Below are 10719 nucleotides of genomic sequence, written 5' to 3' on the forward strand. Positions count from 1 at the left end.
TCCTGCTGCAGAGCGAGATTATAGGGACAGGCTGCCCAGATTAGTTCCCCAATATTGTTTAAAATTATAAAATCTCCAGCACATTTTACTGCCTTCTTCATTGAAAGTTTAACAAGAAGTCCAGTGACTAACTGGCTTGAGGACTCCATTTGTATTACCTTTTAAAATAATTAATGATATTTTCAGAGAACCCTGAGCCTGTTCTCTGGGAGCAACACCAATCTTGGCAGAAGGGTAGTTACTGGAGAAATCAACATTAGTACACTTTTTGCATAATGTGGTCAATTAGATATTCTTATTATTAGTCCAACCCTGTGAAAAGCAACTGATTGTTCTAAAACTAGGATAGTCAAATACAGAATACCCAGGCAAATTAAAATCTAGGATAAACAATGAATGTTTTAGTATAAGAATGTCCCATGCCTTATTCGGGGTATACATACACCAAAAATATTTTATGTTTTTGTGAAATTCAAGTTTAACTGGGTAGCCTGTATTTTTTTTTACTCTGTTATATTAGTCCTCATACAGTATACTATTAGTTTTTGATGTAGTGTTTCATGATTCATTGTTTGCATTTAACACTCTGTATTTTTATTGACTATATTTGACAACCCTATTTAGAATTTCCCTTATAGTAGATTAGATTACTGTTTAAAAATATTTAGACCCAACCTCTCCCTCATCTTCACTGTGGAAGTTTAAATTCTCCTTCCACCAAAATTGATTCTAGCCATGTAACTTGCTCTGGCTCATGGTGGGTAGAATGTGCTTTCTCTCCTGATTTGCTGTATAATTGGCTTTAGCCAATGGGATGTTAGCAGATGCGACACAAGCAAAGCCTTGAATTGAGTTTGCATTGTTGGTCTTGAATTCTTGTATTTCCTCCATTACCATGTTGCAAGGAGCAGCTCAAATCCCGGAGTGAATATGTGTGGAGTAGCCCCGAACCCAGGCTACCTGGAGGACCTGAGCCCTGTCAAATCCACTGCTTGATGCAGAACTGACCAGCCAAGCCCAGCCTAAGTCAGCCACATCCTAGCCAACTGCAGGGTTATTTCAGACACTGAATGTAGGGAGTGCTAGGCAGCACAATGTAGCATTTGCTAAGGCACTACTAAAATTCATTTTAAACATATGAAAAAGAAATGTGTTTCCTTAAACAGCTTTGCAAAATAGCCAAACGTCTCCTTCAGTCTTCATCTATCACAGATGTGGCAACAGCAAATGTTAAAGGGGCTCCAAAAAGGCTCTCCTTGCAAAGCACTGGGCTGAGGGTCAGAACAAATCCCAACTCGGCTATTTGTAAACCATGTAATATTGGGTAAATAAATGAATCTCTCTGAGTCTGCTCACCTAGCTGTGATGGGGGATAATTTCTATCCATCTGCTCACTAAAGTGAAAATGAGGAATCAATGAGCCAATGTGTCAAAAGTGCTTTGGTAAATTGTAAAATTCTATATGAATATGTGTAAAGCATTTAGAAACATGCCTTGCATAGAGTAAGTGCTATATATGTGTGTTGCTAAATAAACAGATATATAAATGTGCATATATCTCCCATGTACAGTCTTATCTATTCAACATTTTTAGCACATGCACTGTGCTAAGCATAGTAGATAATTAGAGTAAGGAGCATGTTAAGGGTATTGGAAGGGGGATTTCCTAACCCAGATGCAAAGGTCAGGAAATCTTTCTGGTTGAAGAATAAGATGTGAGATAGCATTATTACATGCCACATTAAGTAACAGCAATCTCTCTCACACATGCACAGATGCCTACTGCACAAATGATGTCATAGAATTTCTTTCAGAGGTACTGAGACATGGTCATTTCCAGAAAGACAGCTCCTCACTCATACCAGTGGAGAGAGTTACATTCTCTAAGCATACATATAAGTGGGTTGTATGGAGAGAGGAAAAGGGAGATCCACAAAAGCCCCTTGGAAACTCTATAAATAAGCTTGACTAAAGCTGTCATTTTCGAGAAACCTGGATTAACTTTTTTTGTTTGGTTTTTTTTGGGGTTGCATGAAACCCGTTTTTCACGCAAAAGATTTGAACTTTTCAATTTTCAATTTATATTGTCTTTGCTAAAGTCAAATGCAGACTTATATCTCCCAAAGAAGAGAATCATTAATAAATTTTTCAATCAAAGTCTATTTCATGTAGCTATTGCCATCTGAAGCAGCATCTCAGGCATCATTATGGATACCAGCACTGCATTTCTAAGTATGACCATAGGTATGTGACATTCAAGCACTAATAACATTACTAATGGCTTTGATGAAGACAGATATTAAAAGAAATCAAAAATAAAAAATTAGATTTGATAGAAGTTGCACAGAAAATCAATCAACAAACATTTATTGAGAAAAAATATACATTAAATGCTTGACACTGTCAAGCTCTTTTGGGACTCATAGTTCCATGCAGGAGACAAGCAGATGGGCAATTAAGATATAGTAACAGGAAAATAGAAACAGAAATTATGATACAGTGACAGCAATAGACTGTGGAGACAGAGGACAGAGTATTGAAGAACTTCACAAAAGGATTGAATGGTTTTACAGAGAACATTCCATCAAATGCGATAGTAGGTTCTCCTGGTAAAAGCTGTTGGTGACCCAGCTACTAGCATTATATCTTTCCTTCTGAAGAACACCTTTCTGATGTTCAGTTATCATGTAGATTTCTGAGAAGACAGCTAAAGACTAAGGGGAGGAATCAATGTCTCTAAAGGCAAGCGAAACAAAAGCAGAAATGAACTACTGGGATTTCATCAATAAAAAGAACTTCTGCACAGCAAAGGAAACAGTCAACAGAACTAAAAGGCAACCCATGGAATGGGAGAAGATATTTGCAAATGACACTATAGGTAAGGGGCCGGTATCCAAGATCTATAAAGAACTTCTTGAACTCAATACCCAAAAAACAAATAATCAAGTCAAGAAATGGGCAGAAAACTTGAACAGACACTTCTCTAAAGAAGACAAATAAACAGCTAACAGATGGATGAAAAATGCTCCACATCACTAGCCATCAGGGAAATACAAATCAAAACCATCATGTGATACCACCTTACACCAGTTAAAATGGCTAAAATTAGCAAGACAGGAGACAACACATGTTGGGGAGGTTGTGTAGCGAGGGGAAGCCTCTTACACTGTTGGTGGGAATGCAACCGATACAGCCATAGTGGAAAACAGTGTGGAGGTTCCTCAAGACCTTAAAAATAGAGCTACCCTACAATGCAGCAATTGCACTACTAAGTATTTACCCCAAAGATATGGATGTAGTGAAAAGAAGGGGTACATGCACCCCAATGTTGACAGCAGAAATGTCCACAAAAGCCAACTATAGAAGGTGCCGAGATGTGGTCCATATATACAATGGAATATTACTCAGCCATCAAAAAGGATGCATACCTATCATTTGCACGGACATGGATGGAACTGAAGGTATTATGCTAAGTGAAATAAACCAAGCAGGAAAACACAATTACCATATGATTTCACTCATATGTGGAATATGAGGAATAGCACAGAGGACCATAAGGGAAGAGAGGGAAAACTGAATGGGAAGAAATCAGAGAGGGAGACAAACCAAATGAGACTCTTGACTCCAGGAAACAAACTGAGGGCTGTGGAAAGGGAGGTAGGGGGATGGATAGGGTAACTTGGTGATGGGCAGTAAGAAGGGCACTTGATGTGATGAGAACTGGGTGTTATATGCAATTAATGAATCGTTGAACACTATATCAAAAACTGATGATGTACTACAGGTTGGCTAGCCAAACATAATAAAAATAAATAAATAAAAATAAAATCAAGGGAGGGGTCAAGTTTGCACCAACTCGTTATGGCCATCCCATTCCCCCCGGTCTGTGATTGGCTTAGGAGTAATCATGTCACCCATTTCTAGCCAGTGAAATATAAGAGAAATAGCTAGACAGCTCCTGGGAAAATTTCTATACAATTAATTAAAAAAGAAGAATGTTCAGGAAAAAAAGTCTTTGATCCACCACTTTTGCTTTTCTGCACTTGCCTACTGTCCTCCCTACCTAACACTGTACATGTTTTCCTTTTTAACAGAACCTCACCTGGCCATTGTAGCTGCTGCAGCTATTACATGATTACAAAAGGAAACACTGCTAGCCCTCTGAGGTTGGCAGAGGAAAAAAATGAAGACACCAAGTTATCAAGCCACAGTGTCAATCCTAGAACTGCCACCTCCAGGCTTACTTTGAGTGATATGATAGATGCCTGCACTGTTAACCTACTAGTCTGGTGTCCTATTGCCTGCAGCTGAAACATTCAAACTTGGAGAGTGCAAAGATGAATGAGACCCTCTCCCTGACATTATGGACTCACAGTCTAGTAGAGGAACTTATAGTCTGGGGACAGTTGCTCTGGGTCTTGTGAGGAAGAGCTTTTCTGATAGGCTGATAAAGGGATGAGGCACTGCAATCCAAGAAAATGCATAGAGCAGAAAACACAAATAGTTGGCAGATCATGAAGGGCTTGGGCCATACTAGGATGTCTAGGCTTTATCTTGCAGGCAATAAAAGGCCAGAAGTGGTTTTTAACAAGAGGTTAATTGTATAGAGCTCATTTTGCCCATAGCATGGAAGCTGAACAAGCAAGAGAGGCCAGAGGAGACATGCCAGTCTGTAGGCTCCCTCCTGGTGAATTTAAGACCTTCCTTCTCAAGTCCCTTTTCCTTTGCTACAAGGTGAACTTACATCTCCACATAGGTTAACCCAACTTCCCCTGATTTGACCTGCCACTTTTCCTGCACTCAGTGATTCTCAATTGATGGTAAGCAATATTTGTCATTTAAATTCTTCTCTCAGAATGTAATTTACTAGGCTTTAGCATCAATAATCGCTCTAGGAAATCTGTTCTCCTTTGCAGGAATGAATAGCATAAAAAAAAAAATCAAATCCAAACAAACCAACCAAAAAGAAGCAATTCAAGGATGAATTCTTTCTCCAAGGAAGCAAGGAGGCTTAGCAAAAAGAAAACAGAACAGGATTGCAAAATCCAGAGGCTGAGGTTCAGAGATAGCTCGGATGCTTATGAATGATGCAATGGAAATGAGCCAGGGTCCTCTCGTCATCAGCTGTCCTCCCCATGTACCTTGAAGGTTGGATAAGACACCCTCTAGCATTTAAAATGCTCAAATTCTGTGATTCTAAGATGAGAATACTAATATTCATTAAAGCCCACTCTATGTCATGCACTCTGCTAAGCACTTTACATATTACATTTCACTTGGCCTTACAGCAAGCTTGTGTACATTATTATATCCACTGTACAGATGAGAAAACTGAAACCTACAGATACTGACCATCTCGCTCAAGGTCACAATAAGAAGTAATGGACTAAGCTTAGCTAACCTCAAACGACTGTGTTTTTAATGACTTTTTGCCATGTTATTCCACACTTATATGATTAATGTAGAAATTCTGAAAATCTATAATACAAAGAATCATACTGTGTTGTCTTATATTTGTACTGAGAATTGTGAGCTTATGCTGGTTTTTATTTCCCTCTTTATGCCTAGACATAAAAACACTTTATATTTTCTTTTTTTATCGTATGCAAATATTCTTTTATAAGTTGACATCTAACGCTTCATACAGCTTTGTACCATGCTCTGTTTACTAAATAAATTTCTGAGCATTATCCCTGCTATCGAAGTTCTTCATATGGCTGTGCCATATTTTTTTAACTACTCCTCTATTATTAGATATTAAGGCTGGGTTTTCATGAGATTTTATTTTTTAATATAAGTAACACCATGTCAAACATCTTTTGGATGGATTTGGGGATGATGATTTGCAAAAGGTATGAAATATTTTCCAAAGTCCTGCTATATATTACCAATACACTTTGCTATAGAGAAGCTGAAACAAGTCACCTTCACAAGCATGAAAGTGTCCACTGCATGCCATCCTGCTGACATCATTTTTTAAAAAACTTTAAACATTCTAGTAAAAAAAAAAATCCTTTATTTTCTATTACCTTTGATTCTTAAAGAGATTGAACAGTTTTTTTATGTTTATTAGTTTTTTTACTATGTTATGTTAGTCACCATACAGTACATCATTAATTTTTGATGTAGTGTTCCATGATTCATTGTTTCATAAAACACCCAGTACTTTATGCAATAAGTGCTTTCCTTAATACCCACCACCGGGCTAACCCATCCTCCCCACCAAAAAAAAAAACCTCTCAGTTTGATTCCCACAGTCCATAGTCTCTCATGGCTCATCTCCCCCTCTGATTTTCCTCTTTCATTTTTCCCTTTGTTCTCCTAATGTCCTCCATGCTATTCTTTATGTTCCACAAATAAGTGAAGCCATATGATAATTGTCTTTCCCTGTTTGACTTGTTTCACTTAGCATAATCTCCTCCAGTCCCATCCATGTTGATGCAAATGTTAGGTATTCATTCTTCCGGATGGCTGAGTAATATTCCATTGTATATATGGACCACATCTTCCTTATCCATTCATCTGCTGAAGGGCATCTGGGCTCCTTCCACAGCTTGGCTATTGTGGACATTGCTCCTATGCACACTGGGGTGCATATGGCCCTTCTTTTCACTACATCTGTATCTTTGGGGTGAATACCCAGGAGTGCAATTGCTGGGTTGTAGGGTAGCTCTATTTTTAACTTTTTGAGGAACCTCCACACTGTTTCCCAAAGTGGCTGTACCAACTTGCATTCCCCCCAACAGTGTAAGAGGGTTCCCTTTTTCCAAAAGATCGCCAACATTTGTTGTTTCTTGCCTTATAGATTTTTGCCATTCTAAGTGGTGTAAGGTGGTATCTCAATGTGGTTTTGATTTGAATTTCCCTGATGGCTAATGATGTTGAACATTTTTTCATGGGTCTGTTAGCCATTTGTATGTCTTCTTTGGAGAAGTGTCTGTTCATGTCTTCTGCCATTTTTTGATTTGATTATTTGTTTCTTGGGTGTTGAGTTTGAGAAGTTCTTTATAGATCTTGGATTCTAGCCCTTTTATCTGTAGTGTCGTTTCCAAATATCTTCTCCCTGTTTATTAGTTATTTTGAATTCTTCTTTGATAAATGGCTAAGGTCTCCTTATATATCGGTATCTTCAACCTATTTTCTGCCATGTTTGTTAGTTGATATCTCTTGTAAAATGCCTAATATAAGAATTTCTTGTTCTGTTTTTCCCACAGGTTCTAGAGAGCATAAATGTAATGATGTGAATTTGATAAGCAGGAGGCTATAGTCTGAAAAACTGACACAAAATATTTTTGAAAAATCAGTCATACACACAATGAATCATGGAACACTACATCAAAAACTAATGATGTACTGCATGGTGAATAACAGAATGTTAAAAAAATATAAAAATAAAATAAAATAAAAAATTAGTCAATCTGTCGAGGTCATCCAATTGACCTATACCATAGTGACCACAGGCTGTGATGCAAGTGACCAGGATTGATCATTAAGGGTTCCAGGGAATGCCTGTGAGTAAGTCTCCCTCACCCTGAAACATCACACTGTCTGTGGGCTCTAATGACTCCAAGCAGTTTGTGAGCAAGAGGTTGAGCACCTTCTCATCAGAAACCTGAATATCTAGGTTACTGCCTCCCACCCCAGTAAACTCTCCACAGCTGACATGATAACAGAAATTTCTCTCCAGTCCACTTATACAACAGAGTTCACTGACTAAGTTCTGAGAAACTCAACTTTTCCCTTATTATCAGTGAGATAGGACCTGAATTCCATTCATTCTCTTTTTATCCATTCATTCAAACGCAGATTTATTGAAGGTCTGCTATTTGTTAGGCTCTGTAATTGGGATTTGAAGATAAAATGCTAAGCAACAAAGAACACAATCCTTAACTTCCTGGACTCTAGTGAAAAGAAAAGACATTAACCACATAATCACACAAAGGTGGCCAGAGCTCAGTGTCCTGGTGAAGCATAGAAGACATAAAGTTGGAGAGGTGAACTTGAGTAGGTAACACAGAACATTGAACAATAAGTCATTGCTGACTGTCCTAACCATATCTAGGCTTTAAAGAAGCTGTGGGTGGAGAAAAATTAGGGTTGAGGGACATTTAACATAGAATAGGGACAGTAGAACATTTGGAGTCTAAATGCTGTGGTCTGGAAAAAGAAATGAGAGTATCTTGTACTGGGGTAGACATAAAGATGGAGTTTTTCCTCTTTGCTTCCTTCTGTTCATCTGTATTATTGAACCATGTCCCTAACACCACAACAGTATCACTGTGTAGAGAAAATGCACTCAAGGGTAGAATAAGGACCTTCTATAAATACTATTCTGGCTGCCTCTTGACGAATAAAATTCAAGTGCCCTTCTTCCAGAGTGAGCCTGGAGTAAGAAGCCACTATTTAACACATTAAAACAATGAATTCCCTCTTTGTGTGGTGTCTGACATGAAAAATGTCATTCCAACACCAAACAATTCTCTAGTCCTCTGAATCCCACTGGGTATCCTGGAATTCCATTCAGTTCTGACGCTAACTACCCAGAGTTGATGCGGTCCCATAAGATTTGCCCCTCTTCAGATGCCTGTCACAAGTCCCAGATCCTCAGGCTACCTGCTCTTCTGCCCAACTTGGCTAGAAATTCAAGCATTCTCACAACCTCTCCTTCAGTTTCCAAAATTTGGTAGAAAAGCTCACATAGTATAAACTACTATAAGTATTATAAAATATAGTAAAGTATCTTAAAGAATACATTATCATAAAGAATACAAATGAATAGTCAGATAAAGAGGCACTTAGTTCAAGGTCAAGAAATGTCCCAAGGCAAGGAATTTCTGTCTCGATGTTGTCCCCATGGTGTTAGGGTGTACCACCCTCCTAGTAAGCAAATACGTCGGCCAACTTGGAAGCTCCCTGAACTCTACTGTTTAGGGGCCTTCATGGTGGCTTTATTATATAGGCATGATTGATTAAACCATTAGTTATTCATGACTGAACTCAATCTCAGGTCCTTCTCCCCTCTTTGGACATGGAAGGGAGTAGGAGCAGAAGGCTCCAACCCTCTAATCACATGGTTGGCCTTTCTGATAACCAGCCCCCATCCTGGAGCTATCTTGCCCATCCCCTACTTTATATTATACCACACACTTCTTTTCCTAGTACTATCCATTTTAGTCCCTTCTTATTTGTAAGACAAAACATTAAAAGCAAGTCTTTACTCCAGACAGAAAAATAACATCAAATTGGGAATTCATACTATCACTCTGAAATCTATTTGGGATCTTTTAAAAGGCATTAACTAATTCAAAAAGGTGTTTGTTGAGTGCCTACTGTGTGCCAGATATTGTTCCAGAAGCTGAGAATATCATGGTGCAAAAGATAAGCAAGACTTGCTGCCAGATGGAATTTACACTCTTCTAGGAAGACAGACAAATGAATGTTTGTACAACAGACAAATAAATTCATATTCACATTTACATATAATTTCAGATAGTGGTTGGTGTTGTGAAAAACACAAGTGGGACAATTCATAATGAATTGGGTAACAGTTGGGGAACTGGTTTAAATAGAAGGACCAGAGGAAGCCTTTCTGAGGAGGATGCAACATTTGTCTGAGCCTTAAGTCTTCAGAGGGAGGAAGCCGTACAAAGATCTTGGGAAAGAGAATTTTTAAAAGAGGAAGAAGGAACACAAGAGTTTTGTATTTTTTAAATTATGCTGTTATGCTAAGAGTTGTAACTAACAGCCCCCGAATATCAAAGCTCCAATACAGTATAAGTGTATTTCTCACCTAGGCTAAAGCACAGTCCAATGAAGGCCTCAAGTGAAGGTTGAGGAGGCACACTGTTCCACAAAAGTCACTCAGACATTCAGGCTTCTTCCAAAATGTGTATTCACCATCATTAAGGCCTCAGCCTCCTCTGTTTTCAAGCAGTAGATGGAGAGAGAGAGAAAGAGAACATAAGCTTGCGTGTAGACAGTTTTCTGGACCAGTATATGAAAGGATTATTTCTGCTCACATTCTACTGGCAACAACTCAGACATCCACCTGTGAGGAGGTAAGGAAATGTGTGTGTGACCAAGAATAAAAGGGAAATGGTTTATTCGACAACCAGCCACAAGTCCCAAGATTGAAATAATGTTGGTATACATACAGGTCATGAAAAGAGGATGGATTTCATTCTAACTGACAATAGGGTGATGATTATATATGATTTCCATTTAATAAAGATTACTCTGGCCACTGCATACAGAATAAACTGGAAAGTATAAATAATGGGAGCAAAAGAAATGCTTAAGAAATGTTTGCACTGGTTCCAGTTAAAGGGCTGCTTTTAAGGCTTTATTGGTGGAGATGGTGAGAAGTGGTCAGATGCAGAATATGTTTTGAAGGTATCACTAACACACTTGCTTATTGCCTGAATGGGAGGGAAGGTTGAAGGAATTGAGGATAACTCCCCATTTTTGAGTCTGAGCCTGAAGGAAGATGGTGAATTTCCTCAGATGGGGAAGTCCAGGAGAGAGGTAGTTTCAGAACAGAAGTAGAGGAATCAAGAGTTACATCTTGGCGATTGTAAATGTGAAGGATGTGGGGGGCATCAAAGAGGTGATGCCCCAGTGGACTGCTGAATACATGACCTGGGTGATTAGGAGAGAAGTCAGGCCATTTGGGAGCCACTGGAGTAAAGATCTTTTTTTTTTTTTTTTTTTTTTTTTTTT

Source organism: Enhydra lutris, unplaced genomic scaffold, assembly GCF_002288905.1.
Source record: "Enhydra lutris kenyoni isolate GAN:26980312 unplaced genomic scaffold, ASM228890v2 scaffoldscaffold1, whole genome shotgun sequence".
Classification (NCBI taxonomy): domain Eukaryota; kingdom Metazoa; phylum Chordata; class Mammalia; order Carnivora; family Mustelidae; genus Enhydra; species Enhydra lutris.